This window comes from Macrobrachium nipponense, chromosome 20, assembly GCF_015104395.2.
Source record: "Macrobrachium nipponense isolate FS-2020 chromosome 20, ASM1510439v2, whole genome shotgun sequence".
Taxonomy (NCBI): domain Eukaryota; kingdom Metazoa; phylum Arthropoda; class Malacostraca; order Decapoda; family Palaemonidae; genus Macrobrachium; species Macrobrachium nipponense.
In genome coordinates, this window is record NC_061089.1 from 52,906,321 (window position 1) to 52,921,331 (window position 15,011).

At 33.5% G+C, this 15,011-nt stretch overlaps 1 long non-coding RNA gene across 1 annotated transcript in view; it reads left to right on the forward strand.

The window, feature by feature from the left end:
• The first annotated feature begins 4,931 nt into the window (after window positions 1-4,931).
• The window catches only part of LOC135221052 (uncharacterized), a 16,895-nt gene continuing 6,815 nt past the window's right edge, over window positions 4,932-15,011 (forward strand). The window contains exons 1-3 of the long non-coding RNA XR_010315863.1: window positions 4,932-4,979; window positions 8,125-8,217; window positions 11,067-11,189. This is a non-coding gene — a long non-coding RNA (uncharacterized LOC135221052). The remainder of the gene's footprint in view (window positions 4,980-8,124; window positions 8,218-11,066; window positions 11,190-15,011) is intronic.

The following is a 15,011-nucleotide window of genomic DNA, read 5'->3' on the forward strand; positions in this document are numbered from 1 at the left end:
GAGGACAACATAGTCAAAAGAAGGCTTAATATCCAAACTGACACTACAAGATTAGCAATAAGGGCGATTTCACTCTACAGAAAGGAGGAACCGCCTGAGGGTAGCCACACCTTGAAGGATACACGCAGTAAACAGGTTATTCTTCCAGAAAACAGTACATTTTGAAAAAACACGGAAGCATATACAATTTAATGTCATGAATTTCACACAAATTTTTCCAAAAAAATATTATTAATAAAAAGACGAAAGAAAATATAAATATATATATCGAGCAAGAGAAAGAGGGAGAGAGAATATCGAACCAGAGAGAGAGAGAGAGAGAGAGAGAGAGAGAAAAATAATAACTATATACATGTGGGACTAATTTATTAGTTGTTCTGTCAAGTAAAAATTTATGTGTACGTATTAAGCAGCATATGTATTCAGTTAGAACAGCCCAGACTTCAAATGCACTGTTTATCCATCTGAGTGAAAAATCTCATTGTATTAATTGGGGTGATACCTCGGTAATTGCTAGATCTAATGATTATGTTTCAAGAAATTTAATGGAATCGGCAATTATACAAATCACTAATAAAAACAACCTGAATCTTAGTCTGGGAATGTACCATTTGGACCCATATATTTGTAAGATGTTTATGAAGGACCTTAAAATAAATGAACAACTAATAAATTGTTCCCACCATGTATTAATTCAATTAATTTCCTTTCTCTTCTCTCTTTCGCTCTTTCTCTCTCATCTCGTCTCATCTCCTCTCTCTCGTCTCTCTCTCTCTCTCTCTCTTCTCTGTCTCCCCATCTCTTTACTCTCGGTGGTTCTATTTCTCTCTTCCCCTATTTCTCTTGCTCGATATATATATTTATATTTTCTTTCGTCTTTTCATTAATAATATTTTTTTGGAAAAATTTTGTAAAATCATGATATTAATTGTATAAGCTTCCGTGTTTTTTCAAAATGTACTGTTTTCTGGAAGAATAACTTGTTTTAACACTGCGTGTATCCTTCCAGGTGTTTGGTACCCCGCCCCTCAGGCGGCTCCTCCTTTCTGTAGAGTAGAAATCGCCCCCACGTATTGCTAATCTAGTAGTGTCAGTTTGGATATTAAGCCTTCTTTTGACTATGTTTTGTCCTCTGAAAATCAGTTTGTTTTCAGTAAAGGGTCCGAACAGGACCGAAAGTACTTGGCTATCTCGCTTTTTCAATTTTTCTTTCGTTGCCAAAACCTTTATTTATACATAGCATCACGTTTTATATACTTCGTGATCAAGTTATTCCATATAATATATATATATATATATATATATATATATATATATATATATATATATAATATATATATATGGTTAATATTATTTCCTCCTATTTCTACTGTACTTTAACTGAATATTTATTTTTCCATACTTTTAAGAATAAAAAATTCATCGTGTTCTTAAGTCATTCATATCCAACACACAGCAATAAATACTCATTTTTACTCTCCATTCTTATTAAGTCTTACATAACTGCCATAATCAAAAGCTTCATTTCACACGGTTCCCACCAAACAAATGAAACCCTGGAAGTCTCCGAGCTATACAGGGAAAATGAGATTGGTGATAAGTGCTTCGAGCATTCTAAGGACTCCCGCTATTCTTTGCCGTAATCCTAGCATAGAAAACTCCTATAGCAGTTTCTTAGAATCGACTCTGTGGAAAAAATTTAGTTGATTCATCTAGAAGAGTATTCCACTACTCTTATTACAAGACACTCCCCTCCTTTTAATTAAGTCTTGAAGGCCAAAACCCCTGTTTCTAGCAGCCATCTAAGTATGACTGTACCCCGAGGCAAAAGTTTAATCAGTTTTCTTCTAAGAAAGACCTTTTATAAAAGCAAAACCGAAATATAAAGAGTTTCGTCAAAGGTTTAAAACATGGCCAATTATGTTAATGCTCAAAACTTTGTAATAATATTTCGTAGGTGGCTAACTTCTGGGGAAAGGAGCAGGGCAAGTTAACAGAGAGAGAGAGAGAGAGAGAGAGAGAGAGAGAGAGAGAGAGAGAGAGAGAGAGAGAGAGAGAGAGATGGTTTATACGCTAAATAGTATATATGAATTCAGTATTCAAACCACTGGTAACATTACAAAATGTTTTCATTTGAATTACTTTAAATAAATTCGAAATGTAATAAAATTTCCATGGCTTTGAAACATTTATCTTTAATAATAATAATAATAATAATAATAATAATAATAATAATAATAATAATAATAATAATAATAAACAGAATAAAGAACTGGTTCAAGGATTAAACATGGCAATAGCTACAGAGGGGAGGACTCAAGAAGGAAACAGAAGGAATACAAACAGCGGCACAAGAACAGGCCCTAAGAACCAGGTATGCCCAAAAAACAGTAGATGGAAATAATATCTCACGCATATGCAGGAAGTACGATATAAAAAACGAGACTATAAACCATGATTCAGGAGCAAAAGCCCTCCACTGGAGCCTGTGCAAGAAACACCAGTTAGATTGCCTTGATAAGTGGTACGAACACCAACCTAAGGGAGTGATAGAAAATAATCAAGCAACGATCGTCAGGGACTATGGTATCAAACCAAATAGGGTGATACGTGAAATAGGCCAGACGTGACGTTGATTGACAAAATCAAGAAGGAAGTATCACCCATTATTGTCGCAATACCATGGGACAACAGAGTAGATGAGAAAGAAAGAGAAAAAATCATTAGTATCAAGACCTGAAAATGGAAATAAGAAGGATATGGGATGTGCCAATAGAAATTGTACCCTTAACCATAGGAACACTAGGTATGATCCCAAGATCCCTGAAAAGGAACCTTGAAAAAACTAGATGCCGAAGTAGCTTCAGCACACAGTGAGAAAAGTGATGGATTTCTAAGGAGGCAGGATACAACCTGGAACCCCACAATATAAAAACCACCCAGTCGAATAGGATGACTGTGATAAAAATATAAAAAATAAAATAATAATAATAATAATAATAATAATAATAATAATAATAAAATAATAATAATAATAATAATAATAATAATAATTTCATCGTGGAAGTAATTGGAAAGAAGAATATTAGTTACAGAAATAAAAACAAGATACTCGTAGTATAGATACAGTTATGATTGTTATTATCCCTGATAATCATTAAGAATATATATAATATATATATATATATATATATATATAATATATATATATATATATATATGATATATATAAATATTAAATACGATAATATATATAATAATCTATATATATATATAATATATATCTATATGTGTGTGTGTGGTGGTGTGTGTGTGTGTGGTGTGTGTGTGTGTTTGGTTACTATCAAGGTGTATCTATTATAAAAAAAACATCATCTATTTTTTATATATTTTAGCCTTGTAGCTAAAATATAAAATTCAATAGAATAGAATGATAAAACAACATTTCCGGAATTACCAAAAAACAACGCCAACCGCCCCCTCCCCCAAAAAAAATGAGAAGAGAAGAAAGGGCATAAACATTTAAGGAATAACAATCATAAAAATATTGGAATTCATAATATTCGAAAAGAGGAAGTCGATACGTTAACTTAGGTAAGAGACATTATTTACATGTCAAACATTCCATCAACGTGAAAATCTCATTTCATATTTTACTTTAAGTAAGATGAATCTATTTGTATCGGAGTGGTTCTTTTCAGAAAAAAGGAGCAATGGAAACACCAGTCTAAATATCAAAAGCTTAAAATATTCAGATATCATTTTCCGCCTTGCATACATTCTACGCATTGATTTGATCAAGATCTATAAAATCACTTCGGGTAAACAGCAATGTTATTATTATGATTATTTATCGTTATGGACCGGCCATTCTACTTTCGAACATTCATGTAATAACAAAAGGCTGGGCTGAATTCGAGGAATAATTTCTTTTAGAGCAAAGTACGTATGTTAGAATAACAAAGGAGATGGGCAGTTGACATATGTAAGCTACATAAGAAAACGCCTCAGGCAATCATACTTTAGGGAAAGTAATATAAAATTTTTATTCATGAGGATTATGGATCATGCTTCAAGCAGTATATAATATAATTAATATATATATATATATATATATATATAATATATATATAATATATATATAATATATATATATAATATACAACACACTACACACACACGCACACACACACACCACACCATATATATATATATAGATATAATATATAATATATACACACACACACACAACACACACAAGAACACACAAACACACATATATATATATATATATATAATATATATATATATATATTATATATATATATATATATGTGGTGTGTTGTGTGTGTGTGTGTGTGTGTGTGTGTGTGTATACATATATATATATAGATATATATATATATATATATATATATATATATATATATATATATGCATAGTGTGATAATAGATATAAATATATATATATGATGCTGTGTGTTTTTTATATATCACAGTAACTAACTTTAAAGTAATTGTTTCAATAGTGCGAATGAATAACAATAAGTAAAACAAAAGAAACGGTTGCACTAATTTTTCTTTTATGGAAATATAATAGATATAATGAGAATTATCATATAAATATGAAAATGCAAATCCATATCAGCAGATTAAAAATCGATTATGTATATATAGAGAAGAAGAGTGTTAATTGCATTTTTATGAAACAATTCGTAAATCATATCACCTTTAAATATTTAGAAAATTGATTTATTCGGTTTCCGTTTTAGCTTACACAAAATTTGTTTAATTGTTTAATTGTTTCCACTTTCCAACAGATGTCTCTGGTAACTGTTGTTGCTTGGCGGTTCTTAGAAGTGTGGTTGTATTTTTTTTCTTGTTTGCTACCAGGCAATCAGCTGCCGTTTCTTTCATCCTTTGCCTCAAAAGAAAGACTTCGCCTGTGTTGATGGTTGAGGGTTGCACCGTTGCTTAAGGTATTTGCGGAAGAGGCGGTAAAGGTGCATTACTTAATTTTCTCTGTTAGGTTTCTTCGTGTTTTGTGATATTAAGAGAAACTCTTTTTTCTGGTGGTTAGGTAATAAACTGTGATAATTTTAACAAATGGCCTAATGTTGAAAACGTAAAATTTTACCGACCCCGGGCTTCAGTAAATCTTGAGGATCCATAGTTTTTCTTTGGAATGCTGGACATCTTTTGTGTGCGAGTTAATAAATGAACAAGCCATTACTAAGGTTTTGTGGTGGAGTTGAGAAGTTGACAAGCTTTCAGTAATACTACATTGGGCCATGAAATTAATAAAATTCTTTGGTAACTATGCTGTTGAGGCTAATTTATGAAAACTCTTAGAGTCTCGTATGTTTTTCTTTAGGCATCCGTTAAGCCATGCCAAGAAAGGCCTAAAACTGATAGTTCTTTCATTTTTCATCTGTATACAGATTTATGCTCAGGAATCAATCAATCGCTCATTTAGTTTTGGTTCCAGTAATAAAATATTGGCACAATAATACATATGAAAGATCGTTGTCAGGATAAGATATCAAGTTTTGTACTGAAGGTGCAATTGTTGACTAAGTTCGAAAGTTACCGGTGCGCGTGTGGTTATTGGCTAAATTTGAGATGATCCGTTTTTGGCTAGCCTCTTAATATTGCTGGTATGACTTTGACAAGCATCATAGGTGCAGGTGTCTTTCATTTATATAGATAGATTTGAGTAGGATCTTTTGAGTTGCTAGAGATTTTTTCTTGGACCTTTAAGGTGTAATATCTTTCCCTTTCCCAGTACTCGCAGGTAGTTGGTGCCATTTTTGCTTAGACCTGTTAGGCCGTCATAAAGGTGTTTGGCTCTAACTTGAAGGCTACTGAAGTCATTCTTGATTAGGCTCTTAAGCTCCCTAGTATTGGTGTCGGCTAAATTCGTGTTTCTGGAAAGTGTTTAGTTGTCTGGTGCTATTTTTAGCTAGTCGCATAAGGTCATTGTCGTAGTTTTGGAGAAGCTTTTGAAAAGGTGCAGAGTAGTTTTTTCCTTAGATCTTAAGGCTGCTTTATTTGGTCATGGTTTGTGATTTTACCTATGTTAGAGAGGTAGCTGTTGTAAGCTTTTGGAAAGGCTATTTAGGATAGTGGTTGAGTTAAGGTCTTAAGGTAGGTGGTGTGGCTTTAGGTTAGGTATTCGAAGTTGATTTAGTCAGAGGAGTAAGTGAAGATTGGTCGTGTAATTTCTAGCTGGTCTCTTATGGCTACCGGGTTAGGGTCGTTTAAGCTGTTTCTGGGTAGTCTACTATTTTTGTTTTTCAAGGCCTCTTGTTTTCAGGTTTTTAGCAAAGCTTTTAAAGTTGCTCTGGTTTTTATCCAGGATCTTTAAGATTTTGGTTATGCTAACCTAAAGGCTGCTTTAAGTTGATGGCGTGGTTTTTAGACAGGATTTCAGTTGGTGTAGTTTTACACTGGTTTTCCGGTAGTTGGTGTGTGTCTGACTAGGCTCTGAAGGTAGTTAATGTGGTTTCAGGCTAGGATCTTAGGAATCCTGTTGAGATTTTGGTCTAGACAGTTGGTGGTGGCTTTTGTTCTTAGTGGTTCTTGAGGCCTTATTCTTTTGTTTCAATTTTGAATTTAGTTTTTAGTCAATACTAAATCCAGTCCCCAATGCATTAATATGGTTGATTTTAAGGTATTTTAGGTTAATCAGTTGCTTAAGGTGTAGCTATTTATTTATTTATTTTTTTGCTTTGCCCAGTGCTTGCAGGCAGTTGGTGCGACTTCTGCCTAGGCCTGTCAAGTCGTCATTTTGGTCTTTGGTTCTGATTTGAAGGCTGCTGGAGGCATTCTTGATTATGTGCTTAAATTTCCTATTGTCCCTGTCGGCTAATTTCATGTTTCTAGAAGGTGTTCAGTTGCCTGGTGATATTAGCTAGGCTTTGTCATAGTTTTGGAGAAGCTTGTAAAAATGTGACAAGTAGTGCTTTTGCTTCGATATTAATGCCGCTAGTTTATTATTATACTTTTTGTCGTTTTACATAGGCTTGTAAGGTAGCTATTGTAGTCCTTTGGAAAGTTTTATCAAGGATGGTAGGAGTGTTAAGGTTATGGTAGCTGTTGTGGCTTTAGGTTAGGTTTTTGAAGTTACTGTAGCTTAGAGTAAGTGAAGATTGTTGGGGTAATTTTAGCTGGTCACTTATGGTTACTGGTTGAGGTTCGTCTTAAGTTTATGGGAATTTCTTTTCGGTCTTAAGGCAGTTTGCTTTTAGCAAAGCTCTTTAGAGTTGTTCTCGTTTTTATCCAGGCTCTCTTAGGTTTTGGTTATGGCTAACCTAAAGGCTGCTTGACGTTGCTAGTGTGGTTTTTAGATTTGATTTTTAGATTTGATTTATGTGGTTGGTGTGGTTTTTCACTGTGGTTTTCAGGTAGTTTGTGTGTATATTCAACTAGGCTCTGAAAGTAGCTAATGCTTGTTTCAGGCTAGGATCTTGGGATTCCTGGCGAGATTTTGGTCTGGGCATTGGGTGGCAGCCTATATTTTTAGTGGTTCTTGGGGGCCTCATTTTTTTATGTAAGGTGACTTCTGCTCCTGTTTTAACTTGATAAATTTAGTTTTCAGTCAACACTGAAGCAAATCCCTGATGTATTAATTTGGTCGATTATAAGGTATTTTAGTTTAATCTATTGCCCAAGGTTGGGATTTTTATGTTGCGACTTTAATTTTCCTTAACACGTGTAACATGAAATTTATATTCATAATATATTTCGCAAATTTACATAAGTGAACATTGTCATGTGAGTTCAGCTCCCGGTTGGAGTTTGATTTGGTGCATTGTGGGTAAGCATAGGTTGCGTATCAGAACTGTCTTCTCTTGGAACTGTGGGTCAATGGAAGAATGCTGAAATATGATTGGTTGTTTCGTTGTAATTTTCAGAAATTGTGAGATTTTGAAGATCTTGCATACCTTGGAAAATCCAGCTTTCCTTTGCAGTCATTATACTTATTGGTATGCTGTGTACTGCTTGTCAAGTATATTTTATTTAAATGTATCTCGAAGTTTTATGCCAAATTTCGCCCTTCTTTGGTAAAACTGTTTTGCCTATTGCTTTGCTGTATCGTAAATGCAATTCATTTCATTACAGGGAGGAATGGCGTGTATGGTATTGTAGTGCTGCTAGGAAGCTGGCAGAAATGAAGAAAAACCGGCCGTGTAATTTCTGTCAGTGATGTCAAAGGTACCGTCTTGGAATGTTCTCATCTTCCACCACATAAGTTGATTTTATCAGTCAATCACTGGTTAAGCAAGTGTTGGGACTACGATTTGATGGTTGATTACTTTGATATTTCAAGGCATACCAATGTTAATGGCAGGAGCCATTATTCGGATGTGATTATTTTCACCTGTCAAGACTACAATGGTATGCCAAGTATTTTGTTGAGACTGATGAAACACACGTGGATATATGTTTGTTTGAAAGTGGAAGGCTGTAGAGAGAGAGAGAGAGAGAGAGAGAGAGAGAGAGAGAGAGAGAGAGAGAGAGAGAGAGTCTAAAAATGTTGGTTGTGCCTCTAGTAGGGACGTTGGCTCATAAACGTGATGCTGCCACCATAGTGCCTTTAAGCGAAAAGTATATTATTGGTGGTGATTGAAGGTTAGCCTAAAATTTCTTTGACTTTAGGCTATGAACACCGTACTATTATACACTTCAGCATTTTGTGCATCCTTCTAATCCTGACATCCACACACTAAGTATAGAACTTCTATGGGGGAGGGGGACCTTAGTGAATGGATTCAGAGGCCAGGGACAATTTGAGTATTTCCAACAGGGTTTCCTGGTTCCCTTTCAAAAAACTCCCAAAGAACCAGCTGCTGCATCGTTTCTTCCCATCAGCCTTTACCATCTAGAGAAGAGACAGATCCTGACCAGTCTGAGGATGTTAGTCATATTTACAGGTCTGATTCAGATTTAGGTAAATTTATAGGAATTTTTAAGTAATATTATGCATTAGGATATGAACATGGTGCCCTACATTACTAGGTTAGGTATGGTTGATTAGGTTGTAACCCTTTTATTATTCATTTGCAGTTCCCTAGGTTAGGTTAGGTGGGGGATCCAAGGAGGGGGTGAGGACAAAGTCGTCTTGGCCAGGTTAGGATGTGGCCCAATAGGTTGTTATATCGATCCCTGAATTTTACATATTATGTGCTTTTCTCCTTCCAAAAGCCCCACTTTCAAGTAAAGATTTCAATAATGGTTGATTTAAAATGTTAAGATTTTAATATGTCAAGTTAGTGTGCAACAATCAATCCATACTTTTCTGTGCAATTAAAAACTAATATAGCTGCAAAGCCAAAAAATTTCATGTTTATTAAATTTGTTACCCTCGGTTATAGGAAAGTAGTTTGATAAATGACCAAATCAAGCAACATTCTTCCATTACCTATACAATATGTATATTTTTACAGGCATATGTTCATGTGTCAGGATAAAAATATCAATGTGGGTATAGATAAGAAACTTTTTTGGCTAGAATTTTATAAATTATCTTTGCAATGTTAAGCAAATGTTTATTTCGACTAGAATGGCTCCTTTTCAGTTCCTCTTTCACAAACTCAAAGGTGTACTGTAATAATAAAATAAGTTTTCAGTTTCAGCTGATTAACTTTTTTAGTAATTGACCAAAAATTTCTTTTGGCATTACTAAGGTTTCTTTGCAGCGTCCCTTCAGGCCCTAGCTGCAACTTCTTTTATTCCTTTTACCGTACCTCCATTCATTTTATCTTCCATCTTGCTATCCACCCTCTCCTGACAATTACTTTATAGTGCAACTGGCAGGTTTTCCTCTTAACCTTTCAAACCTACCTACTCTCAATTTACTTTCCAGTGATTGGCCTTTGGCTTAAACACTAGATTCCATCAATCCTTCAGGTGAATGGAACTTTACTGAATGTCTGAAGCTTTCACTATTCTAGGTAAAACTTTTGACTCGCATCTTACTTTTGAGAAACGTCTAATGAAAGTTTAAGCGAATGCCGCATGAAAGTAAGTCTTCTTCGTTAGGCCTCGTATATTTATAACAGTGATGAAATCATTGCAACCTGTTTTAGGTCATTGTCCTTCCTTGACTAGAATACTGTTCACCGGTATGGATGTCTGCTTCTGCCAGAGATTTCTCTCTTTTTAGACAGCGGTTCGTGGTGGTAGTGGTTCGTGGTGGTAAGTTCTGATTCCTGATCCGTTTTCCTGCCGAGAGTAACCAGATTGGCAGAATAGCAGCACCAATAACCAGTAAATGCCTCACTGTCGAACTTCACAGTTCCAGAAGTCCTTCATTACTCACCGGCTCCGTTGGACTGTGGAACAGCCTCCCAGAGGAGGCTGTGCGATAGAGAAGTTCAGAAGTTCTAAGCAAATGAACACTATATTCTTTGAAGATTGAATTTAAAGTTCAATAGCCCTTTGGGCTTGTTTCCAATATGAATAGCGCCCATCTGAATAATAATCAAATAATACAAAAAAAATAATAAGAAAATTGAAACAAATACTAAAAGTAATAAAAATGATAATAATAAATAATAATAAAAAATATATGATAATAATAGTAATGATGATGATGATGATGAATAGTAAAATTCACCTCGTCCAGACGAGTAATAAGTGATCTTGTTTAACTAATTCTTGTCCTGTAATTGTTTGGATGAATAAGTAATGAAAATTAAATCAGAGGAAAGAGTTCCAACATTTGGTGTTGAATGAATTGCAGGTATTTATTGTAAATGAGATCAGAATGCTAAAAAATCACTTAGAGTAGGTTGGAAATTACGAGGAGAGACTATCGGTGAAGCACGGAAGATCTCGTTTAATGAGTTTGCAATATAAAAAAAACTTTTTCAGTCCTGATGTTATTGAAATGGTCATGGTACATAATGCTGTTTTGTAACGTAACCGCAAATGGGTGATTATTAGACTTCAGAAGTAAGTTGTAGGTTGTCTAATTTTGTTAATGTGTTCCTTAATTCTGATATTGATACGTTTTTGGAGCTAGTATGATTCAAAACGCTAATCTAATCATTTTCTTCTAGGCGCCTGTTTCATCGGAGAAAACCTGGAGACAGTCATCTTTCCTCAACATTGAGGCATTTTCCCCTTATTACTGGCTTTAAGAGGATGTTTAAGTGATCTTTTGATTTTGAAACGGCAACATTGTAAGTAAATAATTTTGTTGTGAGAGACAGTTTGCATCATTTATGGATAGGTTACTTGAACAAGTGGATTTAGAGTAATCTTAAGACAAAAAAATTTCTGCTACTGAATACTTTTAACTCAAGATTTTTTGCACTGTCGGTTATAATGTAGTAAGAATGAGTATTGAGTTACTAATAATGATTATTAACCTCTGTTTGAATTAATTTAAGCAGGTCTCATGGAGATACCCTTGACTAAGAAGGCTTTTCTGATCCCTTTCATATTTTTGAAGATAGCTTAGTTTTTTGTAGTCGGGGAACTGAGCTTTAATAATAAATGACATTTCTGATGAGTTTTTCTACCAGCAAGGTATTGGTTTGGAAGGATACTGATTTAAAATAGTTTTATGGCCCAACTCTGTAAATAACTTAACGTTATCTGAATAATTTCCATAAATCACCTAATGTATGTGTTTTTCAGAGTGTTATATCTTCTGTTTGTGGGCTTTGTAGAACGTTAAAACTCGTGAATAGGCATTTATTCTAGGAAGCTATTCCAAGATGAATTTCACTCTTTATCTTAATGTCCATACACTCAACGGTACAATACTTCAGCTAATTTAGAATGCCTTAAAGTAGCTGCGTATCGCAAGCACGATTTATACTTAACATGATCCCATAAGTAATGTCTATTAAAAATTCTTCAGTTACATAAAATTTTTAATATTACATTCGTGTAATATTTTTTTTTTTTTACTTTGATTTCATGATCACTTTCTGACTACTATGCCATTTTTATATTTCAGAATTATAGTTATTTTTCATTCTTTGGTTTGCTTTCAAGATATAAATATAATATATATATATATATATATTATATATATATATATATATATATATAATTATATATATATATATATATATGTATATATATATGCATATATATCATATTTATATATATATATATATATAATTATATATAGATATATATATTTACATATAATACACACACACCACACACACACACACACACACACACACATATAATATATGGAATATAGATATATATATATATATATATATTACATGTTTTATATAAATTACTTATTTCGGGTATATATATATATATATATGATATATATATATATATTTATATATTATATATTTATATGATATATATATATATTTGATAGTATATATATGATATACATATATGATATATATATATATCTATATATAATATATATAGGTATATATATATATATTCATAATTATTATCTATAGATATTATTATCTATATATATCATATATATATATATATATACTCTATATGATATCTATCTATATAGAATATATATATTATATATATATATAAATATATATACATATATATATATATATATATGAAAAATAAACAAAATTTTTTTCATAGCAATAAATTCCTTTTTGTCCAGTATTCTTGATAACCTTTCATTTACTTCTTCATTAGATTGGGAGTTAAGACTGGTATTTTCTTGGTTGTAATGGTTTTCCGTTCCTCAATATTTGATTTCCACGTGTCGGCTTAATCTTGTATATTTTTATTTTCTTTCATGGTATCGTCTTTGTCACCTTTCCTGCCGTTTTGCAAACAAATTTACATTATTAGTCATATAGCACTGTACAGCTTCGCTTGGTTTTTCGTGGTTCATAAATTTTTTTACTTTAACAGTGTAAAATCGCACCAGGAAATTGTTCAGGCATTTCATGTTAATGGGTGACTAGTTCTGAAATATGGGTTAATTCGCAACAACAGCTTTTCGTTCAGTGTTTTTTTTTTTTTTTTTTAATCTGTTTACTGAAATTATTCCTATCACGTCCCTAATTTCGACAATCCTTAGTGTTTAGGTAGGCAATTGCAGAAGTGTTCGCGAACTTTTTCACATATGTATTAACTGTTGCATAAAAACTGTTGAATTGTAATATTTAACCTTTTGAAATGACATGGAAAACATGAAGTTTTGCAACGTGAGGTGTGGTTGTTAGGGTTATTGTTTTATGGTTACTAATCTCATAAAGTTGCTGGTGTAGTTATATTTAACTTAGTAATATTTCAATATGGTCTATGGGTTGCTACGGTTTTTTCCCCACTTAGGCTCTAAGTTTCTGGTGTGGTTTTTTGCTAGAATCCTAGATTTGCAAGTTGATAAGGATGCTGTAAACTGATTTTGCTTTGCATAGTCCCTTCAGGTAGCTGATGTTTTTCGTCTCAGGCCCTGCAAATTTGTTGTGCTCAGTGTGATATTAAGGCTGCTTAGTCATTCTTGATAAGCCTCTTAAGCTTCCCAGTACTCAACGATTATTATTGGCTAACTTATTATGGTTTCCGGTGATATTTTCATTAGGCTCTTATGGTAACTGGCTCTAAGAAATTATCCTCTGCATTTTAAGGTGCTTCTCTTTAAAGGCCATGTTCTTTTGGATGTGGTTTTAAACAATTTCTTAAGGTGGCTGCCGTGGTTTTTGGCGAGTCTCCTGAGGGTGATGCTGGTCTTTTGACTGGTCTTTAGATTGTTGGTGTAATCGTAAGCTAGGTTTTTAAAGCTGCTAGTGCTGCTGGTGTGGCTGGTGCAATTCTAGCTGGGCTCTTGTGGATACTGGCCTAGGTCTGGCTAGGCTTCTGGGGGGTAGTTTTGTTATGGTCTTAAGGCTGCTTTTCGTGTGAAACAAAGCTGCATGTATTAAGGTTGTTTTTCAGTCAGTTGCTATAAGGTTGTGCTTTTTGGTTTACATCTTCACTATGCTGGTGTGTTTTTAGTTAAGTGCTTAAGGTAGCCGGTGTGCTTTTTTTACAAGAATCTTAAGGTTGTTGATATGGTTTTGTCAAATAGCTTTAGTTTGCTGATGTGGTTTTGAGTTATGAGCTCAATGTTGTCAGTTCTTTTATCATTATATTAAACCTCTTCTGCTTTTGTGATTTTTGGTTAGGGTTTCAAGGTTTCTAGTGTGCATCTTGGCTAGTCTCTTAAGGTTGCTGTTGCCAGTTTTGACGGTTATATTTAGGTTGATGCTATGATTCTTGAGTAGTGTCTTAAGGGTATTGGTATGGTTTCTTACTACTGTTTTCAGGAAGCAAGTGTTTTTCTGACCAGGAGCTTAAGGTTGCTTATGAGGCTTTAGGCTATTATCGTACAGTTGCTGATGAGATTTTGTTTGGCTAGGCAGTTGGTGACAACTATTGTTCTTTCTTGGTTCACCATGTATTGCTTAAGGTTTGACTGTTGCAGCATTCATTAGTTTCTAACTTAAAGTATGTCTAGTTTTTCAGTCTGCTATGAAACGAGGCCCTGGTATACTAATTTGGACTATTTTAACCGGTAATGTTATTTGCAGCAATAATATATATACTAAGTTTGTAACCTTCAGTTATAGAAAATAGACTAATAAATAACCGTGTTATGTGATATTATATTACTTACACATTAAGTACATTTTGACAGTTATTGTGTGCCAGAAGAAGAAAAACACAGCTGTTAATAGGAATCTTTTTAGGCTTGAAGGTTATGTTATCTTGTGAAATTAAGAAAGTAGCTACTTCAGCACAGGTGGCTACTTTTCAGTCCTCTCTCGCCCAAAATTCTAATGTATTATATTAATAAAAATCTAGTAGTTGCCTTCAGTTTCAGTTGTTTGATTATGATAAATAAGATAAATTTTTCATAGTTTAGTTTGATTATCATTAGACAGGTTTTTGCGAAGAGGATCGTTTTCGTTACTTGGGATTAACATTTGTAAATTACAGACTGCAGCATGATTATCGCAGCGTTTCCGTAAAAGTTCATGTAATTAGGTGTATAAACAATG